The sequence below is a fragment of the Phragmites australis genome, chromosome 3 (genome assembly GCF_958298935.1).
Source record: "Phragmites australis chromosome 3, lpPhrAust1.1, whole genome shotgun sequence".
Lineage (NCBI taxonomy): Eukaryota > Viridiplantae > Streptophyta > Magnoliopsida > Poales > Poaceae > Phragmites > Phragmites australis.
Window position 1 is genome coordinate 25,221,182 of NC_084923.1, and position 25,698 is coordinate 25,246,879.

At 41.0% G+C, this 25,698-nt stretch overlaps 1 long non-coding RNA gene across 1 annotated transcript; it reads right to left on the reverse strand.

The window, feature by feature from the left end:
* Positions 1-753: 753 nt before the first annotated feature.
* On the reverse strand, positions 754-25,456 carry LOC133911112 (uncharacterized). Its single transcript, XR_009908599.1, has 2 exons — positions 24,992-25,456; positions 754-1,030 (listed from the first exon to the last, which is right to left on the reverse strand). It is a non-coding gene; the product is annotated as an uncharacterized LOC133911112 (long non-coding RNA).
* Between the last annotated feature and the right edge of the window lie 242 nt (positions 25,457-25,698).

Here is a 25,698-nt window from a genome sequence, read left to right on the forward strand (position 1 = left end):
CTGCAGCCTTTAAGTCAATATAATTATATTACCATCAGATTGTTAATATTATAGTGAGTCGGTTAGTCTGTGAGATATCTATCTATATTAAAGTTAAGCCTTAAAGAAGGCAAAAGAGAGCAGCATGCCATTACATTTTCTTTGTACCATTTGATTTGAATTCAGTGATCACAATTCATCTACACATTAAAGAATCCAAAAGCTACCATAAAAGACATTTAATAAATACATGTTTCTACTAAAGATAAAGCTAAAACTGAAGGTATAATCATATCTGTTTTGAATTGAAACAAACAAAAAGCAACACAAACACTTGTCAATCATTAACAGAACAAAACTTTTGGTCTAACTGTAAAAGTTAAAAGAGAATTATTGCAATAATGTGCATGTGTAATTCTATTATTGCACAAAGTTAGCTGTTTCGTTATGAATACTCTTGAGCAACATATTTCACCATGATTTGTAGTGAATTAAGAAAAATTATAGAGTGAGATTTTTCGATGATGATTCTAGGCTTGAGATATCTGGTAGTGGAATGTTTTTAAGGTTGCCACTTGGCAATAACCTAGTGGTCATTTAAGAATTCTATAAATAAGGGTGTCCCACTCCACCCAAGATGTCATGAGACATAAGAGTCCTAAGTAATGATACCATGTGTAACACCCTAGACACTACAAAAGCATGGAATGTTACCACAACTACTCCACATACTTGATGAAATTATAAAATTTCGTAGCACCTCCTCTAAAAATATGATAAAGCGGAAGCAACAACAGATATCATAAAGGATACGTAAAATAAAGTAGCACATTATCATAGAAGCATCATAGCAATTAACCAACATATTAACACTTCGAGCTTAACTTATAACATGGCAAACCCAAAACTCAAGTTTAGCATGCTAAGATACAAATGCAACTCTATCTAATATATTATTATTACAGTATCACTACTTGATAATTAGGTGAATCATGATGTGCAAGAAGTGCTCCTACTTCCGTCCCTCCAAGCCAAGCAAAACATCAAGCACCTAGAAAGATGGTAAACGGGGTGAGATAAAACCTAGCAAGCAAATAGCTTTAACAAGCTATTTAAACTATAAGTTCATTAAGCAATGTTTTAGCCATGAGAGTAGCAACAATTTGTGGATAGCAAGATTATCCACCTCCAAATATCCATAGGAGAAAACTCATTACTTCAACGATAAGAAAAACTTATGTTTGAAACTACATAGTACAAATGCAATGCAAATGCATGTCCACTGCCTTTACACCCAACAAAGTGTAAAGTTGCACCACACCTCTCATCGGGTAACGTACAGTGCATAGCGGTACAAGTCACGACCAACAAACAATGACATATTACTTCATATGAGGTGCAATGCAAATGAATGCATATGAAACTGTAAATACCACATCACCTCATAGCTTTTATCATCCATATATACCATAATAATAACCCTTCATGATATTAAAGGCATAAAAGCAAGATAACCACATAAGACATGAATAAAAATTTTTCTTCGTCAGATTCATCAAGTTAAGAACATATATCATGGTGGTTATGGTTCTAAACATTTAATTGAAGTGGAGGTACAATAAACAATAAGTTAAAGCAAATAGCAAACCACCCTAACATTTACTTGCCTTTTCGATACAACCGACAACATTCAAACGCGATCAGGAGCACCACCACCTGATTATGAACCACACCTTAGCAAAACATTCATACAAGCATGCACATACAGTAGGAAACACGTTCCTAACACCCCAACCCATCGCTCATAAGAGAACCACAAAACAACACCTATATCCTTGTCCCGGTAAAAGTAGTAGGGCTTCACATTTTTCATATATTTTTTATGCAACTGATATCATAGCAAACAACCACACTTCTGGAAATGATAGAACAATGGCTAAAACTTCCATGGAGAAACCATATTTTTATCAGGTCAATAAGGGCTTCTAATCTGCTGTTGAAAAGAGCACTGAAAACTATCTCGAAAAGTCTAACAAAACCCTTCACATTTTTCCCATGATTAATCAAAAAATTCTAAAAGTTTTACAGAAGCTATAAAACTCCATTATCTACCACTTTCTAGTTATAGCCTTTTTGGATTTGAAGCCTCTAAGATGGCCAAAACACGCTCTGAATAAGACTGAACTCTTTTGACGATGAAACAACAACAACAACATTTAAGAGGCCATAAATGGAGTTCTACTCATCCTCTAATAATGTTATTTACGCTATTGGGAAGATTATGAAAAACACTACAACTTTGCTTCAGATCGTACCCTAAAAATCATCCCATTATGATGAACAAAAACTGGTTAGATCTATACTGTCCAGATTCTCATCAAAGAAAAACATCCAAGTTGTAACAACGATATCTCCCAAACCACAGGGGCTATGAGGGTAATCTTGGTGCCAAAAGAAAGGTAGTAATGTCCTCTACAACTTTGTCCATGTTGGATAAATTTGTTTCGGCCATTAACTTGCCCAAAAACGATGTTGAACAGGCAGGGACTGCACAATCTGATAGATTTCAGAACGTGGACGAAATTGATTTTGACCAAACCTCCAACTAAATCCCCTCTAAACTCATGATTTAAACCATAGAAATCAACCAAAAGGAGGGGATTAGGGTTGGGCATCTCACCTAACACAACCACAACGAGCACGACAACGTTCTCCGGGGTTCTCCTCCTCTTTCTTCTCCTCCTCCTTCCCTTCTTCCTTTCTCCTTCTTCTTGATCTTGGCATGCTGCAGCAAGGGCGTGATGAACAGGTCAGGGTGGCCACATGGAGGCTGGGGCATCCTAGGGTTTATTTCCCCCTCCGTCTTCCCCTCTTGGGCCAAAGCGCATGGACCTAAGGCCAAAGTTGGTTAGGTGGTTTGTAGGCGGGGCCTAGGGTGTGTCTGCCCCCTGAAATCAGCCCACACTCCCCTCCAACAAAATTACCTAAGAAAAACACTTCCCTGATTCCGTCGAAAGCTGACAATACATGATTTTTTTAATAGGATTTTAGAAAAAAAAAAGTCAAAACTAGCACTTGGGCATTACACCATGACTTAGACATAAGCATGACAAGTTGGCTATGGTGAGTCTCGGAGTGTCACTAGATAGAGAAACTTGTCTTCTTGTAGCATCTAGGTCCATATGTAAGTGATAAGTGTTCCAATGATTAATGACAATTGTATCATTGTAATTAATAATTGTGTTTTGAAGGGTATTAAAAAAATTAGTTCATAATAATGATTAGGTATTCTTAGTTCCTAAGTTAATTATATGGACGATCAAAGGACATGTGCATTAAGATTAAGGATCTTATAGTTATAAGTATCAAAAAGGAGATAAATGACACTTAGAGTAGCATAGGTCATCTTTCTTAGTCTTTTTTTTACCATACTATAATGAGAGGCTAAGAGTAATAGCTTAATCAAGTGAGTTTATATTTGGTTTGATGCACATTTGTGAATTTCTAGCACTAGGTAGTTCATAGAAGCCCCTAGATACCAAGTTAGAGCTCAAAAAGGGTTGAATTGGAAGAGCTCAGTAACAAATATATGTCATAGGATAGTCCAGTGACTTGAAATGAATTCTCACCAGAGTTTTTCTTTCGGTTCAGATCAGAAGAGAACTTCGTGCACATGATGATCTGTTGTCTAACTAGAAATCACCGGAAGCTTTTTTCGGTGACACATGTTCAAAAGTTTTTGAAGTGTTTCACCGGATTGTCCGGTGTTAGAGTGATGAGTGAACCGGATTTTTTTCAACAGAAGCAAAATTTACAAGGGAAAATGAATTTGAGCTCACTGGATTATTCGGTGGTGGAAAGAGTGGATCATTAGACTATTTCTTACAGAGGCAAATCATAAGTACAGAAAAATGAAGCTCTACTCGTCAGATAGTCCGGTGTTTACATTGTGCTCATCGGACAAATGCACCAGAGCAATGTTGTAGAGAGGTTCAGAAGAAGCTTCACTCACCGGATGGTCCGATATAGGCAAAAATGATATCACCAGACTAATTCTTGCAGCGAGGTTTGCAATGAGTGTTTTGGCCTAGTTCTTCTGACCAGACTGTCCGGTGTTACTTCAGTTGTCACCAGATGAGTACACCAAAGGATCAACGGCTAAGGATAGCTAGCACAATTATCTCTGGAGTTTTGCCTCACTTGATTGTACGGTGTGTGTGAGATGGAACTTACCAGATCATCTAGTGCTAATAGAAAAAGTGGGTGATTAAGCAACGACTAAATTTGAATCTCTAGCCTATAAATACTCCCTCACTTTGTTTCATTTATCTCTCTAGCAACTCAAAGGAGTTCATACACTATGTGTGTCTTCAAGAAGAAAGGGAGAGCACTTGAGTTGATTTTCAAGTCCCTAATTGAAGGTTAATGACTTCATTAGTGCTTCAAGAGTAGTAAGTGTGCATCTAGCTATAGTCTAGATTTGATCTTGGTGAAGTGAAACTATTAGCCTGTTACTCTTGGTGGTTAGCAACACCTAGCCGGTCTTTGGTAATTGGATATGTCTCGGTGAGCTCTTGGAGTTCTTGTGGGAGCTCCGGGAAGAACTATATGCTTAGTTTGATGCCCACCAATTCAGATATGGAGAAGTGACAATCATGAGAGAAAACTTGAGACTTAGTGACTCAAGGGGAGCGGTATCCTTTGTGGATGGTCTAACGATGACTAAGCAGGAGTGGTAACTCCTCGATACCTCAGGAAAAAATCAGTGTTCTCTTATCCATCTTCTTACTTTTCCGCATTTTCATTTGAGCATTTTACTTGTTGCAAGCTTTTCTTTCCTCATTTACTTTGTGTTCTAGCTTGCTTGTTTTTTCGTGCTTCCTTCTAGTTTGATCGTGTAGTCGTATTTTAATTCATCTAAGGTTAAGGTTGTTATTTGTTCTAGATTTTGGTAGGAGTAAATTTTTTATATAGCCCAATTCACCTCCTCTCTTTGGTCATTCAATCCTTTCACTTCTGCATTTGGTCTTGTGACAATGGCATTGTCTTGTAATGTAACTAAATTTTATTCTTGTTTATCCTCTATGGGACATTCTTGCTTCGAAAGAAGTAAAGTGGACATGCCAACAATGCATATCAAATCGAAGGACACAACCATATGCACTCAATTAGAGTTTTCACACTCTCGTGTATGTATTTGTACATAAAATGCAACAATACAAGAAAATTATTTAAAGGAAGTAGTTTATCTCTAACGCAATGACTAATCTGGGAGAATCTATAGAATAATTTGTGTCATACCATAAATATAAGTTATTTAGTGTTCCCACACTTTGCTAAATATGTGTCATTGTACAACTCAAGTTACATTTATTCATCATGTTTATTCAAAATCAACACGTCGACAGGGAGAAGTGTGACTAGCTGCCCGTAGTTCTCTGGTGGAACCACCAAAGTCTACTGCTGTTGTTCTTGCAAGAAAAATATTGAATGAGTATGATACACCAAAGAAGTTTTGGGCTGAAGCAATCAATACAGCGTGTCATGTATCCAACCAAGTGTATCTCTACCAACTTTTGAAGAAGACGCCATATGAGCTTTTCATTGGGAGGAAACTCAATCTCTCCTACTTTCAGGTGTTTGAATGTAAGTACTTAATCTACAAGAAAAGAGAACAGCTAGGCAAGTTTGAAAAACGTTGTGATATTGGTTTTCTTGTTGGTTATGCATCGAACTCAAAAGCATATCGAGTATTCAACAATGGCACCAATTTTATTGAAGAAACTTATGATGTGGACTTTAATGAATCTAATGGTTCCTAAAAAGAAGATATTTCTTGTGATGATGTAGGCGATGAGTCTTTGAGAGATGTGATGAAGAATATGATAATTTGTGATATCAAGCCTAAGAAGGATGACAAAGATGTACCTTCTACTTCTACTCCACGCACCTCAATGTCACCCCAAGTTGATCAGGATGATGAAAAGGATGATTAACCACTTCCATCACAAGATATCCATATCTCTCAAGAGGAAGCTTAAGCTCAAGCTCAAGATGTTAGACCACCACAAGACACACCTCAAGAACCACAAGTGAATCAAACTCACTATTCTAAGGATCGCCTAATTGACTTGATCATTGAGAGTCCATCTAGGGGAGTAAGAACTCGCTCTCGCCAATATACTTTATTTTGTGAACATTACTTGTTTGGAACCCACACATATGGATGAGGCTCTTAAAGATCCGGATTGGGTAATTAGTATGCAAGAAGAACTCAACAACTTCACCTGCAATGAAGTATGGATACTTGAAGAAAGACCTCAAGATAAGAATGTGATTGGAACCAAATAGGTCTTCCGCAATAAGCAAGATGAATATGGTGTGGTGGTACGCCACAAGACAAGATTTGTCGCGAAAGGTTTTGCACAAGTTGAAGGTTTAGATTTTGGCGAAACATTCGCTCCCGTGGTAAGGCTTGAAGCCATCTGCATCTTTCTTGCATTTGCTTCACATCATAACATTAAACTGTATCAAATGGATGTAAAGAGTGCATTCTTAAATGGCTTCATTAATAAGCCTATCTATGTTGAACAACCCCCGATTTTGAAGAGTCTAGATATCGTAATCATGTTTATAGATTGCACAAGACGTTTTATGGACTCAAACAAGCCCCAAGAGCTTATTATAAACACTTACATGACTTCCTCATCAATCAAGGATTCAAGATCGAAAGGGTGGACACCACATAGTTCACAAAAATCATTAACAATAAACTCTTCTTATATCAAATTTATGTTAATGATATAATATTTGGTTCAACTAACAAAGAGTGTTGCAAGAAATTTAGTGACATGATGTCTAGGGAGTTCGAGATATCAATAATTAGCGAGCTCAACTACTTCTTTGGTTTTCAAATCAAGCAATTAAAGAAAAGGACATTCATCCATCAAGAGAAGTGCATGAGGGACATCCTAAAGAAGTTTAAGATGGATGATTGCAAGTCAATCAAGACCTCTATGCCTACTAATAGACATCTCGACTTGGATGAAATGGGTAAAATGATTGACCAAAAGCTTTACCATTTTATGATTGGGTCGCTTCTTTATCTTACCGCATCTAGGCCCGATATTATGTTTAGTATTTGCATTTGTGCTCGCTTCCAAGATAATTCTAAGGAATCACATCTTAGCGCAGTTAAGAGAATCCTTAGTTACCTAAAGCAATCATCTAGCATAGGCTTGTGGTACCCTAAAAGTGCTAGTTTTCTACTCTTGGGTTACGGATTCGGACTTTGTTGAATGCCGTGTGGATCGTAAGAGTACTTCAGATGTGTGCTACTTGCTAGAGCGATCCCTAGTCTCATGGTCTTCTAAAAAGCAAAACTCCATAGCCACTGCTCCACCTCAGCAGCACCGGAGTATGTTGTGCTCAAATCCTCTATATGAAACAAACCTTGTTAGACTTGGGTGTTTGTCTAGAGAAGGTTTCACTCCTTTGTGACAACAAAGGTGCCGTAAAAATTATAAACAATCCTGTTCAACACTTTCATACAAAGCATATTGATATCCGTCATTACTTTCTTAGAGATCGTATGGCTAAAAATGATATTTCTCTTGTTAGTGTAAGATCATAATATCAATTGGCAGATAGCTTCACAAAACCTCTAGATGAAGTCACTTTTTGTAGAACCTTCTCTAGATAGGTGCTTGTCTAACCTTCTCAAGATAGTGCAATTTTGCTTGAGTTGGTGGCCCCCTAATTTCTCTTAAGGAGGGATGTAATATGATAAGATAGATTTATTTTATACTATTCATTCACATGTCATATAGCTTATATTCATGTTTACTTTCATTCACTTATTATGTATTGCATATGCATTGGCGGTAGAGAGATCACAAAGGAGGATATCACTCTTTGAGATTGCTGTTTACTTTTAATATGAACATACACCTCTAAAAAGTATGATTAAATAGACGCAAGTGCTTAATCTTTAAAGTTTTAATCATTAAGTTTTTAGTAATATGGCTCATACATTCCTTTGGAGTTTTCTTCCTCCTTTTTATTTGGTTCTTATTGCTTATTGAAAAATTATGTATGCTATAGCCGCTTTGGCATATATTTGCAAATTAGTGTTTGAGAGTGTAAGGTCTTCAATCAAACTAGTCCAAACATGCGTTTATGCTATTTGTTTGTTCGAAGTTTGGACTTAGTGAGAGATTTTAGTTATGCATAATCTTTCTCTTCTCACCGGATTGTTCGATGCTCCATTCTTTGTTTTCATCGGATCGTCTGGTATTTAGTTATCCTGCCAGTTAGCTCAATTCATCCCTGGAAAAGGTCTGGTGCTTTCGTCCGGTGAATGGATCAGAATCAGCAGATAATCCAGTGTGTAGTTTTTGAAAATTCCTTGAGAGTTTATCCGGTGCTCAGTGCTCTATCATCGGAGCATCCGGTGAATGAAGGTGGTTTCGACTATGGTTGAAAATGCTCTCTGCAAAATTTCATCTGGTGTTTCATCCGATGTTCTCTGTTGTCGTCACCGGACCTTCCGTTGTTTGAATTTTTCCACAGGTCCCACATGTCATGTAAGGGCATCCTGGCCGGCCTCTCTCTCTGTTTTTCAATCTCGACGCACCACCCGTACGCCCGCTCGTCTCGCTGACTCGCCACCTCCCGTCTCCATCTTGTCAGCACGCTGCCGCACCACTGCCTCCCTGCATCGCCGTTGTAGCTACGCCGCCACTGCCCCCGCTCCACCTCAGTAGCGTTGCTGTTCCACCCTGCTGCTCACGCGCACCAAAGCCGCCACTGTCTCATGCCATAGCACCGTCGCCACCGCCTAGGTCACCGGCTGTCGTGCTACCCAGTCACCAATAGTCCTCCTCTCTTCTATTCTTCGTGGTGAGCATTTTAATTCGGCCGATTCTTGATTTTTTTAAAAAAAAATCCTAGATCAATTTCATGCAAATTTGCCCAAATTCATACTATTCATATGACATCATTAAATAATTTAAATCTTGAATAAAAATCTACATCGCACTAGAAAACCTTGTTGATGATTTTTTACCGGGTTATATGAGGGGACATGCTAAAACACTATTGTTGGAGCTTGTGTACAATATTGTCTTTTGCTGACAACGCTAGTCCTAAGAAGTGACGGCCACATAAAGACAAAATAAACTACAAAAATATCAGTCCCCACAACCAGTCATCTCAGTTCCAATCAGCTAGCTCATCTCTCTCCTAACGTCCCGCATCTTTCTTCCACCATCTATTTCTGTTTATTTTGCGGCTTTGCTGCTGGTCTCGGCACGGTTCATAAATGCATCGGTAACCGTCCAAAAATTATGGTTACCGACCTTCTCGGCCCGGTCCGATTTTAGAAATCGAACGGTAACTGAAATTTGAATTCAAAAAATTTGAAATAAAAAATAAAAATAATAATAATTTTTTTAAAAAAAAATCTTAAAAAAACTAGACACAATTCTAAGACCTTCTGTGAAAAAAAATTCAAAAATAATGTCGTTTGCATCATATTCTATAGGGAGAAAGTTTGAAAAAATTGAAAAAAATTGAAGCGTGCGGCTCAGTTATTAACTCACGTTAAGAAAAAGTGTAACATGCAAACATATATTTTTCTTGTGTAAAACGTATTTTAAGAGAATCTTTAAAATTGATTTTACTTTATTTAGAGTTTTATTAAATTCTCTATGATTTTTACAAAGTTCACAAGCATAAAATGAATATGTTAAGAAACAACATTGTAATTAACTTTTTCATATCTACTATTATTTTTCCTACGTAAATCATAGTATAAATAAGCTAATGAAAGTGATTTCACTAAATTTTGAGGTGTGATGGGTCAGTTATGAATTAATCTAGTCGCAACACATTTACACAATCATGCATGTTACAATAACTAATTCATGAGTTCATGTATTTTTAAAAGACATATGATCATGTAAGAAGACTAAAAAAATTAGTTTCATGATTTTTGGATTAGCAAAGAGTAAACTATGCATTTAACTTGGTTTAACAAATACAATTTCTCACAGAAAATTTTGAACCTTTTTATGAGTATAAATATTTTTATCATGTAGATCATGTTACAAGGAAACCAACAAAATTTGTTTCACTTGATTTGAAGCTCAGATGAATTAGTTATTGATTTTACAAGGCTGAGCCCTTTTTGGGTTTTTTTTAACTGCGCTGAAATTCGATAAAATCGCTCTATAAATCGAGAAAACCGAGCGGTTACCGACCCAAACCGTTCGGTAACCGACCAATTCAAAAATGCGAGAAAATCGCTCGGTAACCGACCCAAACCGCTCGGTAACCGACCAAAACCGAGCGGTTACCGAACGGCTAAAATCGTGATTTTTTTCCAAATTTCTAATTTTGCCAAATGAAGTTTCTCCAAATTTTTTTGAATTTTTCACCAGTAACCGCGGTTATCGCGTATTTTCGGTTACCGAGCTCCGATCGGTAAGGTGAATCCTGGGCCTCGGTAGACGGTGCTCGTAACCATCGTTACCCTGGCCCACAACTATCATTATGTGAGCTGAATTTTCTCTTTCTTTGCTTGCACACACCCGTGTGATTTATTTGTACTGGCCCTTCTCCTCTTTGTACACACCCTGTCAGTGTACAAATAAATCATTAAAAATACTCGCGTGTAAATTTATATTAGGCCGCAGTCACTTGATGTTGTCTCTCCTCCTTCAGATATCTCGGATGCTGCAAAAAGAGAAATTGACTAGTACGTTTGTAAAGCACGTCGCTCAGATGTTCGGTTTAGTTAGGCTTCTTGTTAACTAGGGCGCCCAACAAGCAGCTGCACACCTAAGCATAACAACATTCCTGTCATTCAATGATTGTTCTCGGGTCTAGAAAATCAAATCAACCGCCAGAACCTTTTTGGGGTGTTTAACAAAAGTTCCAGAGGGCAATGGGATGAAAGAAATGATGAAATTTGTTTAAAAGTGTGTTAGTAATTCTAAATTTTAAACTTAAACAAGGATAGGACAAAGCAGAATTGTTATAAAGTAAAATTTGTATGTTGTTGTAGTTGTTTGTTCTCCTTGCTTGCGAGCAAGAGGTCGCGAGTTCGACCTCATGTGTGGCATTTTTTTTTGTTTGTTTAAAGTAGGATCTACGGTTTAATTTGTTGGTAACGTGAAAAAATTTAGATGAAATAAAGATTTTATTCTGAGACCTGTTCTAAGCATTTAAAGTGAGTGTCAAGTAGGCTATATAGATTGCTATGACGGACTCAGGCTTCAAACCTTTTAATATTTCAAAATTCAAATATGAACATTTTTTACAATAATTTTATTTTTTGGAGGGTCACAGATGAGTGGAATTCCTTAGTGGACCTCTATTAGTAATGCTTTCTAGCTTATTTTGTAAGTATGATTGTAACAAGTATTTACGATGAAATAATAGGCTATCTGTTGCATTAGGTTATGTTTGTTTCAGTTAGAGATTATGGATTATGGTTTTTATAATCACTAGCTGAAATAAACAGACATCTCCAAAGCCAGATTGTAGCAATCTGGATTGTTTACAATCAAGCGATCCATCAGCCACCAGTTTGTAGCATATTGTAAAGTCTGAAATACCAAAATGTCAATCAAACTTCCAAGGTAACTACCCGCTCTGCCACTCTCCCCTACCCCGAGTCACGCACCTGACCAACGACCGGCGAGGCTACTAGCTCGTCGGTCGGTGTGCCAGCCAGAGGTCCTATGCAGTTGCGTCGTCGCCGCCCCTGTATGGCCCTCTACTAGTCGGCATTGCCTGCAACACCACTCTCCCCTCTGTGCCACCATCCTCGGCTGTGCGCACTGCCGCTACCCTCACTGCGCCGGTGCGTTACCGCCTCTGCCATGTAGTTGCGCCACCGTCTTGCAGCCGCCCCCCCCCCCCCCCCCCCGCCCGACCGCACCCAACAACCACCGCCTTGGCCTGTTCTAGTTTTCCTACCGCTCGCCAAGCAACGATGATGACGCTCGCCACTGGATGTGGGAGACAATCCCCAGAGTCACATTCCTCCCTATGGCCTCCACCGTCACCGAGGGCAAGGAGTTTTGCGGCTCCTTCGCGCCCCACGACGGTCGCACCAGCCTCGTCCTGAACCGCCAGCCCATAGATGAGAGAGGCGCATGTGAGCCCCATCTTCATGCCCACCTTGTCCGGAACCGCCAGCACCTCCTCCCCGTCGATGAGCCCCATCTCTGTCCTTCTCCCTTTCCCTCCCTCCGTCTCCCTCTCTGGCGCTGAAAGTGCCTAGAGGGGGGGGGGGGTGAATAGGCTTTTCTGAAAATTAAAACTAAAAACAACGGATTAAACTGCCGGATACTCTGGTGAAGTCCGGATACTCCGGTATGGTCCGGAGTATCCGGTCTAGTCCGGAGTCTCCGGCCTGACAGCAATTTTCAGAATAAATTTGAACTAAAGACCACAGCTAGATTCTAAGAGTTGCACTAGGACAAGTAGATATTACAAAGCTAGAATAACACTTAAAACTAGCAAGATTGACACTATAGCAATTTAAATGACAAATTACCAAATGCACACGATAAAGTAAGTTACGCAAATAAGAACACGAAAATATATCCCGGAGTTCGGCCACCTCACAAAGAAGTGCCTACGTCTCCGTTGAGGAGCTCACAAAGAGCCGGATCTTCTCCAACCCTATCCTCTTCTAGCGACCACAAAGATCAAGCTAGAAATTCTTACTCAATATGAAGTTGCTTACAAACTTCCCGAGGCACACCACAATTTTTGGGTGCTCTTCGGGCGACTCCTTTTCTTCTAGAAGCCCAAAGCTTCAAAAGAGATAATCGCAGTAGATGCTCGATGAAGAAATCAATGCCCAAGTGGCTTTAACCCTCTCCAAACACACACTCTCAAATTTGTGCAAATTTTGCTCTAGAGATGATTGAAGGGGCTTTGAATGCTCTTAAAGTGCTCAAGAGGTCTCAAGAAAACCAGCAGCAAGCACTAAATGCTATGGAGAGAGGAGGCATTTATAGCCCTCTCTCACAGACTAGCCGTTACTGTTTTTGTCAGAGCTTACCGGAGTATCCGGTGTACACCGGAGTCTCCGGTCCTAATTCCAAAAACGGCGTCAGAACGGTCACGAACGTGTCAGAACTAGCCGTTACAGTTCTGTTTAATTACCGGAGTCTCCGGTGAACACCGGAGTCTCCGGTCCTGACAGATTTTCTAAAACAGACTAAGTCCGGAGACTAGCCGGATCCTCCGGCATCTCCAGGTACCGGAGTATCCGGTGAACACTGGAGACTCCGGTCTTTATTTCTTTTTACCAAAAAGATTAAATGCTAACCGAGAGCCTCTGCCGGAGTCTACCTCGGAGACTCCGACTGCACACTAAACATTTTACCGGAGTATCCGGTGAACACCGGAGACTCCGATCTTTTTCTTAAAAAAGATTAAACCGTAACCGAGACTCTCTGCCGGAGGCTCTCTCGGAGACTCCGGCTGAACGCTGAATACCGGAGTATCCGGTGAACACCGGAGTCTCCGGACTCTAAAGTTTTTCAGAAAGAGTTTCGTGTCCGTGAGTGAATGTGTCTCTCAACTGGGTGGTTCTAAAGGATCTCTTGAGCATTGAGACACATTCAAGAAATTAAATCCATCCATCTAAGAAAAAATCTATCCTAGACTCAATTTCAAAAGTAAAATGAATGTAAGCCCTATCTTGTGCCCTTTGTTGATTCTTCAATTGTTTCGGCGGGCGTCAAACGTCATTTACCTTCACAACTAATGCTTATACCTGTTCAATACTCGCAAAGCATGCTAGTTCTTTAATCGTTTTGTCATCAATAAGCCAAAACCCACTTAGGGGGCCTAGATACACTTTCAATCTCCCCCTTTTTGGTGATTGATGACAATCCGATTAAAACATACACAAGGATATATGAAAAAGATTTTGAATTCTAGAAGATATGGTGAGCTCCCCCTAAATATATGCATTGGTTTAAACGAAGTTAAACCTCAATGCACCTATTTGAGAATTTAAATTCACAAGAGCTCCCCCTATATCCTAGAATCCGTGGGATACAAAATTTATGATAAGACATAGAGCACACAAAACTTATGAAAGAACGACAATCATCACACTAACATAAAAGGTCTTACAAATTAAATGACACAAGGTTCATCACAAACAAGAATCCAATTGTCCAACGGCGAAAGGAATTAAAAGGAGACCAAAGCTAAGGAACTTAAGAGAAAGGATAACTATCTCTCCCCCTTTGGCATCAAGCACCAAAAAGAGAAAGACTACTCGCTGCTACCATCTTCCTTAGCATCTTCTTCCTCTTCTTCACTTCCTTCGTTGCTGTCAGAGGAATCGTCTTGAGCTTGTTGTTGAGAACTCTCGGCAGCTGCTTGGGCTTCATCATACCATGCCCAAGGGTTCTCAACATCAAAAGGTGCACTCTCCGCTTCATCTGACTCAATAGGAGAGCACGGTGGTTGGAGATTCATGGATGTGTACATTTGTTTCTGACGATTCTCCATTTTCCTTATGCGAGCACCTTGATCCTTGATTTGAGTGGCATTGTGAGTGCAAATCTTAAAAATTGCTTTGAGAGCGCTCTTGATGAATGATGATCCTCGAGGAGGAGCGCGTCTCGAGGCAAACGGTCTCGAGCTAGGAAGGGCACGAGGAGGTGATGGAGACGGGGAGGGAGCTCGAATGTTCAAAGGCCTCATTCTGTAGGGTTCATGCTTAATCTCCTTCACAAAAGTCTTCTTGGATATCCTTTCAATGATAAACATGAGATAAGGGGCATATCCACAACTTTTGATGGGTGACTTGGATGTAAAGACAATTTCCTCCCAAAGAAAGTGAGCCACGCTGAAAGGAGCATGATCATTAGACATGGCTGCAAGGAGATTTCTGGAGATACTCTGAACTATTGTTGCATCTCCGCTCTTTGGCGCCAAAGTGAGTCGGAATAGTGAGTTCAAACAACGATAGAAAGGCATCATCCCCGTGAGCTTTCCGAACTCAACTCGTCCATGATTCAGATACATGAACCCAATTTCTTCTAATGTCAGCTGATTCTCATTGTGAATTTGATCCTTGGAATTATCTCTGGCATCAAGATGGAAGTAGTGAGCAAAGCCTCTGAAACTGATCCTGTATTTGACTCCCTCTGTCATCCAGTGCATAATGGGATTTTCACATCCCTCAAACCACACTGTGGCATAGAATTGTGCGATAACCTCCTCGCACCAATCATACCTGAAGGCCATAATATTCTTTACCTTCTTGGTCTCACAGGCTGCAATCACTTCAGTGAACACCGGGTCATTCTTCCTGGCCATGTAATCCCAATCAATCCATTGCATGGGAGTAATAGGCTTCTTCTTGGCCAAGATTACTGTCTCATAGAAGTCTGCCTGAAAATCATTCCAGAAACGATAATCGGCAACATTCTTCTCAAAATCATATGGGTTGTTTAACCTTTCACTAACAACCCTTGATACATTCTTCATGTAGTTTACTGTCCTTTTTGGAGCATCAACAACAGAAGCAGTTCTCCGCGGTCTGTGAAGCTTCAAAGGTCCAATGACTTCATCGGCTTGTTCTTCTTCATCATTCTCGGATTCAGATGAGCTATCTTGAGCAACACCTTTGCCTCTTTCTTCCCTAGAGGACATTTTTCCTTGACCTCTTCCTGCAGTCACTTTGGCTGACCCCTTTCCCCTTGCAGACTCTCGGCCTCGCATAGCTTGAGATTTGGTTCGGCAGACGGTCACAATATCCCTGTCATAATTTCCAGCATCTCTGCCTTCCTCAATGTGAATACCACCACTTGCGGCTATTTTGCAGACTCTTTCACCGCTAGCATGGCCGCTTCCACTATCTTCCGATCGGGCAGGAGCTCTTGATTCTTGAGCACGGGGTCACTTCTTTGTTTCTTTTTCCTCTCGAAAGTGTGACCCTTCTCAAAACGGTCTCCAGCCATTGCAAGAATACCTAGGAGATATGGAATGCACAAAGGATGTGAGGAATAAAAGATTGGACAGGAAAAGCTGAAATTCAGGCTGATACCGGAGTATCCGATGAACACCGGATACTCCGGTCGGCCCCGACAGAAATCCTAAATAGCTAGGGTTTGGAAGATTTGGCCGACTAGAGATAAAACAAGTTTGGGAATGGGTTCTAGAGGGTACTAGGAACTATTCTACCAAAGGAAAACAACTCTAGGCAAGGGCATTGAGAGATCGGAAAGATTGTTGAAAACGGTACCTTTGAGCTCAAATCCTCCGGGGATTTGGAGAATGGGGTTCTCCGGAGATTCCGGCCTTTAATCCAAGTGAGAAAAGTAGCAAGACTTGTAGATCCTTGAGTTCTTCTCAAAAATCGCCGGAGAGAAAGTTGTTTGGAGAGAGGACAAGTGAATAGATGTGAAAAGATAACTGTTCGGGCTGGGGAAATATATAGAATTCTGGAAACACCGGAGACTCCGGTGTAGACCGGACAGTCTGGTCCTGATACTTTTACCGGAGACTCCGGTGGACACCGGAGACTCCAGTCCTGACACTTGTACCGGAGACTCCGGTGAAGACCGGACTATCTGGTAACTGGAAACAGGACGGAACTCAGCTGAGGCTGTGAACAGTGTCAGGTCTGGATACTCCAGTGAACACCAGACATTCCGGGACCTGGAACTGTCACAGGAAGATTTGGAGCTGAAAAATTGGGAAGGGGATTTTCTGGAAGAAAGATGTTGGACAAGAGGATTAATTTGCTAAATGTGATCAGCCAATCAAGCATCATTACATAGCTATGATCACAAATTGCAAATTATGGTCGAGATACCAAAATGCCAAATAATTTTGAGAAACTCTTAACTAAGAAAGCTATAAATCTACAACAAGCAAGTGTATGCAACAGTTCAAGCCACGTTCCGAGAATCTAGGATATTTAATTCACTTCTCAACTCGCAAAACCTTTGCTCGTCTAGTGGTTTGGTGAGGATATCGGTTAATTATTTTTCGGTTCTCACATGGCGAATGTCAATATCCCCTTTTGTTGCATGATCTTTCAAGAAATGATGTCTAATGTCTATGTGCTTGGTTCTTGAGTGTTGTACGGGATTGTTGGCTATTTTGATGACACTCTCATTATCACATAAAAGTGGAATTTTGGGAGTTTTGTGGCCATAGTCTCTTAGAGTTTGCTTCATCCATAGGAGTTGAGCACAACATGCTCCCGCGGCAACATATTCGGCTTCGGCAGTGGATAGAGCTACGGAGTTTTGTTTCTTGGATGACCATGACACTAAGGACCTACCCAAGAATTGGCAAGTACCCGAAGTGCTTTTTCTATCCACTTTGCAACCAGCATAATCGGAGTCCGAATAGCCGATAAGGTCGAAGGATGACCCTTTTGGATACCATAGCCCAAGGTATGGAGTATGAACTAAATATCGAAGAATTCTCTTAACGGCCATTAAATGGCACTCTTTGGGAGCGGCTTGAAATCTTGCACACATGCACACACTAAGCATGATATCGGGCCTAGATGCACATAAGTAAAGCAAAGATCCTATCATGGAACGATATACCTTTTGATCCACGCTTTTGCCTTCTCCATTGAGATCAAGATGTCCATTAGCTTGCATGGGCATCTTGATTGGTTTGGCATTCTCCATGTCAAATTTCTTGAGCATATCTTTGATGTACTTGGTTTGACAAATGAAGGTTCCTTCTTTGAGTTGCTTGATTTGAAATCCGAGAAAGAACTTCAATTCTCCCATCATGGACATCTCAAACCTCCTTGTCATAATCCTACTAAAATCTTCACAAAATTGTTGATTAGTAGAACCAAATATAATGTCATCGACATATATTTGGCAAACGAATAAATCATTATCAACATTCTTAGTAAAGAGAGTAGAGTCGGCTTTGCCTATTTTAAAGCCCTTTTTGACAAGAAAATCCCTAAGGCATTCATACCATGCTCTAGGAGCTTGTTTTAGCCCATAGAGCGTCTTATGGAGTTTAAAAACATGCTCGGGATGTTTGAGATCTTCAAAGCCGGGCGGTTGCTCCACATACACCAATTCGGAGATTGGTCCATTTAAAAATGCGCTCTTCACGTCCATTTGATATAACTTGAAATCATGGTGAGTAGCATAGGCTAATAAAATACGAATTGACTCTAGCCTAGCTACGGGAGCGTATGTCTTACCAAAATCCAAACCTTCGATTTGAGTAAATCCTTGGGCAACCAAGCGAGCTTTATTCCTTGTTACTATTCCATTTTCATCTTGTTTATTGCGGAAGACCCATTTTGTCCCAATCACATTTTGTTTTGGCCTTTCCACCAAAGACCAAATTTCATTTCTTTTGAAGTTGTTCAATTCTTCTTGCATAGCCATTATCCAATCCGGATCATCAAGTGCTTCTTCTACCTTCAAAGGTTCCAAAGAGGAAACAAAAGAGTAAAATTCACAAAAATTTGCAATTTTTGAACGAGTAGTTACCCCCTTTTGTATATCACCAAGGATGTTGTCCACGGGGTGATCTCTTTGGATACTTTGATGAACACGTGGATGTGGCACTTGTGATTGATGTTGAATGTCTTCCACTTCATCATTCAAAAAATTGTTTGGATCTTCATGGTCTTGATGTTGATCTTGTGGTCTCTTGTCGTCTTGATCTTGGGTTGATATTGATGGTTCAACTTGCATTGATGAAGATGGTTGATCCCCATCGATTTGAGCTTCTTGAGTCTTTTGTTGTTCTAAGAGCTTGATTTCGCCAATTGCCATCTTCTTGATTGCTTCGCTTGGTATTTCTTCATCACCTAAAATATTTGTATCCACTTGCTCCACTTGGGAGCCATTAGATTCATCAAATGTTACGTCTCTCGTAATTTCAACACACCCGGTGGTTTTGTTGAAAATGCGGTAGGCGTAGGCATTTGATCCATAACCAAGCATAAACCCTTCATCTACCTTTGGAGCAAATTTTGAACTTCTAGCTTTCTTGTTTAAAATGAAGCATTTGCTACCAAAGACTTTAAAGTAGGAAACATTGGGCTTGTTACCGGTTAGAAGCTCATATGAAGTTTTGTTCAACAACTTGTGTAAATACAACCGGTTGATGGCATGGCATGCGGTGTTGATTGCTTCCGCCCAAAATTGATCCGATACCTTGTATTCATCAAGTATTGTTCTTGCGGACTCAATTAGAGTCCTATTCTTTCTTTCGACCATTCCATTTTGTTGAGGGGAGTAGGGAGCCGAAAACTCATGCTTGATTCCTTCTTCATCAAGAAACTCTTCAACTTGTATGTTCTTGAACTCGCTTCCATTGTCGCTTCTAAATCTCTTGATCTTTACTTCGAATTCATTTTGTGCTCTTCTCACAAACTTCTTGAAAATGGCTTGAGTTTCGCTTTTATCATGCAAGAAGAATACCCAAGTGAAACGTGAAAAATCATCAACAATAACTAAACCATACTTGTTACCTCCGATACTTATGTAAGTGATTGGCCCAAATAAGTCCATGTGAAGGAGTTCCAATGGTCTTGTAGTGGTCATCACATTCTTCAAGGGATGAGATACTCCAACTTGCTTTCCCGCTTGGCATGCGCTACAAATTCTATTTTTCTCAAAAGTCACATTCATTAGTCCTAGGATGTGTTCGCCCTTTTGAAGTTTGGACAAATTCCTCATGCCAACATGAGCAAGTCGGCGATGCAAAGCCAACCCATGCTAGACTTAGCCATCAAGCAAGTTTTAGGCTTCACTCCATCCGTTGAAAAATCAACAAGATAGAGTTTACCTTTCAACTTGCCGGTGAAGACTATAGAGGCGTCCTCCCTTCTAGAGACAACCACACCCTCATTTGTAAAAAAACAATTATAACCTATTTCACATAATTGAGATACGGATAATAAGTTGTAATTAAGTGATTTTACTAACAAGACATTTGAAATGGAAGTATCATTTGAGATGGCAATTTTACCTAGTCCCATTACCTCTCCTTTTCCATTATTGCCAAAGATGATGTTTTCATGAGGTCCTCCATTTTCTTCAAAGGAGGAGAACATACTCTTTTCTCCGGTCATATGATTTGTACATCCGCTATCAATGACCCAACTTGATCCACCGGAGGAGTATGCCTACAAAACAAAGTTATGCCTTTATTTTAGGTACCCAAATTTGTTTGGGTCCTTTAGCGTTAGTCACAAGCACTTTTGGCACCCACACATTCCTTTTTACATTTCTATCTCTTGTGCGGGGACCAACATAAAGAGCAACCACTTTACCACGGTGGTCTCTCTTTAGCATGTATGAGGCATAAAAGGAACATTGGGGAGCATGAGCCTTCGATTGTCTTGTTTGAGTAGTGTGATCAACTTGTTTGCCTTCTTTGACAAACTTGAGGCATTCCACTCCATTCAATAGCACACGATCATTTGGCTTGCTTGTGTATTGGTCAAAACCAAGACCTCTCTTTTGCTTATTGTCTTTGGCTTGAATAGTCTTGTAAAGTGCATCCTTTGACTTATAAGTTTTGATGCACCCATATTTGACCAAAGCATTTAGCCTCTCATTTTCCTTTTGTAATGCTTGCAAGGATTTAATATTAGTTGTACAAGCATTCATATCAAGGTTAGAACAACGAGAACATCCATTGCTAGTAGATGTATTAGATAGTAAATTTGCTTCACTAGAGTTGGATGAGCCTTTCTTAAGAATATCAATTTGTGTTTCAAGAGTTCTATAATTTTCATCTAAACAAGATAATTTCTCTTGAAGCAAGAAATTGTTACTCTTAAGATCGGCAATTGAGGAATTGGCTAAATCACAATCTTTAGACAATTTCTCAACCTTTTCTTTCTCTTTAGCAAAGAGCTCCTCGAGTTCAAGGTTTCTCTCCTTTTCAAGGATGAGCAAGTCTTCTTGTCTCTCAAGGGTCTCTTCATGACTATCTATTGTATCCATTAGCTCCTTTATTTTAGCCATGACATTTTTATTCAAACCTTTGAACAAATTATCACAATCACTATCATACTCACTATCACTATCTAGGAGCTTGGATTGAGATTTTACCTTGCGGTTCTTAGCCATGAAGCATTTTGGGGAGTCGCCATCATCATCATCATCATCACTCATTAAGAGTGATTTTCTTGGTGTAGGCTCATGAATAGCAATGGTGGCGACTCCTTCATCATCGGAGTCCGAGTCGGAGTTGGAATCCCACTCTTCTCCAATATGTGCTTGACCCGAATATTTCTTCTTGTACATCTTATTCTTGTCCTTCTTGTATGGCTTGACTTTGTTGTCTTCTTTGTCCTTTCCCTTCTTCTTGTTTGGACAATCGGCTATAAAGTGACCAATTTCGCCACATTCATAGCATGCCCTTCTTAAAGTTCTCTTCTTAGGCATGTCTCTCTTGTACTTTGAATAGCCTCCTTTTCTCATGAATTTCTTGAACCTTTTCACAAAGAATGCCATTTCTTCATCTTCGGAGCTCTCATCATCACTTGTGCTTGATTCTTGGACTTGCTTGCTTTTGCTTGCCTTGAGTGCAATTTCTTTATACCTTGAGGTTGAGCTTTGTTTAGCATGAATCTTCACTTCATTTGCTTCTTCTTCCATGAGCTCATGAGCAAGAATCCTTCCAAGCACATCACTTGGAGTGAGCCTCTTGTAATCTCTTCTTTCTCGGAGGAGCATCACCAAAGTGGGATTTCTAGGAGCAAATGCTCTAAGTAGTCTCTTCACCACTTTGTGATCATCAATGTCCTCGCTTCCAAGTCCTCTTAGCTTGTTCACAAGCACCATCATCCGATCATACATTGCTTGAGGAGTTTCATGATCCTCCATCACAAATCTTCCTAACTTTCCCTCAAGCAACTCTATTTTGGATTCTCTCACACTTGTAGTCCCTTCATGAGCAACTTGAAGTGTGTCCCAAATTTTCTTAGCTTCCTCAAGTCCATCCACTTTATTGAATTCCTCCGGACTCAAGGCACTAAGCAACACACTTGTAGCTTGAGCATTGCGATGCATATTTTGTTCTTCACTTGAGGTGAGCTCTTGATCTTCCTCCGGCAGCTCAAAACCTGTGCAAACAATCTTCCAAATACTTGGATGAAGAGATATTAAGTGCATTCTCATTTTGTGCCTCCAAGCGGCATAATGTGTACCATTGAAGAATGGTGCACGTCCGGATGGCACGGAAATGTAATTGCTAGAAGAATTCAAACGATCATAATTGAAAGGAATCTCACTTCCCTTTCCTTTACCATTACCATCATCACTCCTTGATGGATCATCTTTGAAACCCTTCGGACTTCCGGATGTCGACATAATGATTCCCTCCAAGCGGTGAAGCCTTGTAGGAGGTTAGGCTCTGATACCAATTGAAAGTGCCTAGAGGGGGGGGGGGTGAATAGGCTTTTCTGAAAATTAAAACTAAAAACAGCGGATTAAACAGCCGGATACTCCGGTGAAGTCCGGATACTCTGGTATGGTCCGGAGTATCCGGTCTAGTCCGGAGTCTCCGGCCTGACAGGAATTTTCAGAATAAATTTGAACTAAAGACCACAGCTAGATTCTAAGAGTTGCACTAGGACAAGTAGATATTACAAAGCTAGAATAACACTTAAAACTAGCAAGATTGACACTATAGCAATTTAAATGACAAATTACCAAATGCACACGATAAAGTAAGTTACGCAAATAAGAACACGAGAATATATCCCGGAGTTCGGCCACCTCACAAAGAAGTGCCTACGTCTCCGTTGAGGAGCTCACAAAGAGCCGGGTCTTCTCCAACCCTATCCTCTTCTAGCGACCACAAAGATCAAGCTAGAAATTCTTACTCAATATGAAGTTGCTTACAAACTTCCCGAGGCACACCACAATTTTTGGGTGCTCTTCGGGCGACTCCTTTTCTTCTAGAAGCCCAAAGCTTCAAAAGAGATGATCGCAGTAGATGCTCAATGAAGAAATCAATGCCCAAGTGGCTTTAACCCTCTCCAAACACACACTCTCAAATTTGTGCAAATTTTGCTCTAGAGATGATTGGAGGGGCTTTGAATTATCTTAAAGTGCTCAAGGGGTCTCAAGAAAACCAGCAGCAAGCACTAAATGCTATGGAGAGAGGAGGCATTTATAGCCCTCTCTCACAGACTAGCCGTTACTGTTTTTGTCAGAGCTTACCGGAGTATCCGGTGTACACCGGAGTCTCCGGTCCTAATTCCAAAAACGGCGTTAGAACGGTCACGAACGTGTCAGAACTAGCCGTTACAGTTCTGTTTAATTACCGGAGTCTCCGGTGAACACCGGAGTCTCCGATCCTGACAGATTTTCCAAAACAGACTAAGTCCGGAGACTAGCCGGATCCTCCGGCATCTCCAGGTACCGGAGTATCCGGTAAACACCGGAGACTCCGGTCTTTATTTCTTTTTACCAAAAAGATTAAATGCTAACCGAGAGCCTCTGCCGGAGTCTACCTCGGAGACTCCGACTGCACACTAAACATTTTACCGGAGTATCCGGTGAACACCGGAGACTCCGGTCTTTTTCTTAAAAAAGATTAAGCCATAACCGAGACTCTCTGCCGGAGGCTCTCTTGGAGACTCCGGCTGAACGCTGAGTACCGGAGTATCCGGTGAACACTGGAGTCTCCGGACTCTAAAGTTTTTCAGAAAGAGTTTCGCGTCCGTGAGTGAATGTGTCTCTCAACTGGGTGGTTCTAAAGGATCTCTTGAGCATTGAGACACATTCAAGAAATTAAATCCATCCATCTAAGAAAAAATCTATCCTAGACTCAATTTCAAAAGTAAAATGAATGTAAGCCCTATCTTGTGCCCTTTGTTGATTCTTCAATTGTTTCGGCGGGCGTCAAACGTCATTTACCTTCACAACTAATGCTTATACCTGTTCAATACTCGCAAAGCATGTTAGTTCTTTAATCGTTTTGTCATCAATAAGCCAAAACCCACTTAGGGGGCCTAGATGCACTTTCAGGCGCGCCTCTCTCTCTCGCGGCCTCCTCTTGCTCCAGCTGGCCCGTGCTGTCATCCCACCACCAGCAAGCTCCACCGGATCCCAGCCACCCCTCTCTCTCTCTCTCTCCCTCTCTCCAACTTCCCTCTGGTGCCTCCGTCTTCCTCCCCTCTGACCCCCTCTCTCTGGCGTCGCTCCACTCAGTTGGCCTAGGTAGCTGGTCTCACTGGCGCGTCACGCCGTCGTCGAGCCGACCCAACTGGCCTCCTCCCTTTCTCCCTCCGGCCTCCTCCCTCTCTCCCTCTGGTCTCTCTCTCCTTTTTCTATGAGCCACACGAACAAAAGCCACATGGCCTTATCCTTGGCCTCTCCCTCGTCTCACCATCATGTGGGCCCCACCGGTAACAAGCCCATGGCCTTGGTCCACGACGAACAGGAAATCGAGCCACCCTAGTCCATCGGCCCGTGAGCCACCCAAAATATGAGGGCATTACAGACAATAGACATCCAAAAGCAACAATCCACTTATCCCATAATTCAAGTTGCCAAACAGCTACCAACTTTTACAATCTAGATTATAATAATTCAATTTTTCACAATTCAAAATCTACAAACTGTATTTTATAATCTCTAGCTAAAACAAACCTACGCTAAGTAATAGACTAGCCTAACCATTTCTTTCTACACAGCAGAAGTAGTACTAATCAATACACAGGTAAATTTTTGGGGCCCTTTCGGTTTCTCATCTCGCTCTTTGCCAGGGACAAACAATTTAAAGCAAGAACTGACAAATTCCGTATTACTTTCTTTGTTTTTTCACCATCCAGAGAAATTTAAATATTGAGCTAGTATGTATGCAGAGCCTAGGAAAAATAGCTACAACCAATGCTCCCTACAATGGATGGTACTATGCAAATTGATGCGGTCAGAGTTCACAACAACAAAACAATAGTGCGATGTAGTTAAGATTTTATAACATCAAATGAACTAACCTTTCTCACCGACTGTCGGCTGCCTGCCTGCCTGTGTGACCCTATGTGTCGCTGCACCTGTGTCGCGTTGGCGATTCCCACCTGCGCCGCCCATCGCTCGCCTACGCCGCTGCTCACCGCTGTGGTATTGCCCATCCACGCCGGCCGCTTGCTCGCCTGCCCCACGCGTCGTCGTCATCCACCTGCGCTCTACGGCTTTCCCTCGCTGAGTGAGATGGTGGGGAGGCGGCGTCCGAGTGGGAGGAGGCGCCTGAGTGGGGAAGCGACGGTGGGGCAAGGATGGTGAGGTGGTGTCGTACGTCCGAGTGGGGAGGCAGTGCTGGGATGGTGTGGATCGGAGGCAGCGGCTTGTTGGGTGAGGTGATCGAGTGCCGTGATTATTGTGTGACTCAAGCAAGACTTGTGGGGTTAGAAGGATTGTGCAGCATGAACAATACTAATCCATCTATAGGCCACTGCATGCCATCTACGAGGCATCTATGATATGGGATATGTGTTAGTTGGGTCTTCAGATCTGGTGGGAGGTGGACGGCTGAAGTGTATCTAATGTCATATCAAAAAGCATATTTAGATGATTAGTGACGGTTCAAGCGTATCGAATACCATGTCACTTTTAGCATTCTCAAAACCATGTCAAAAGCATCTGACAGCCGAAGCGTATCTAATAATGTGTCAAAAAAAAATTAATTCTTTAGTGACAGTTGAAG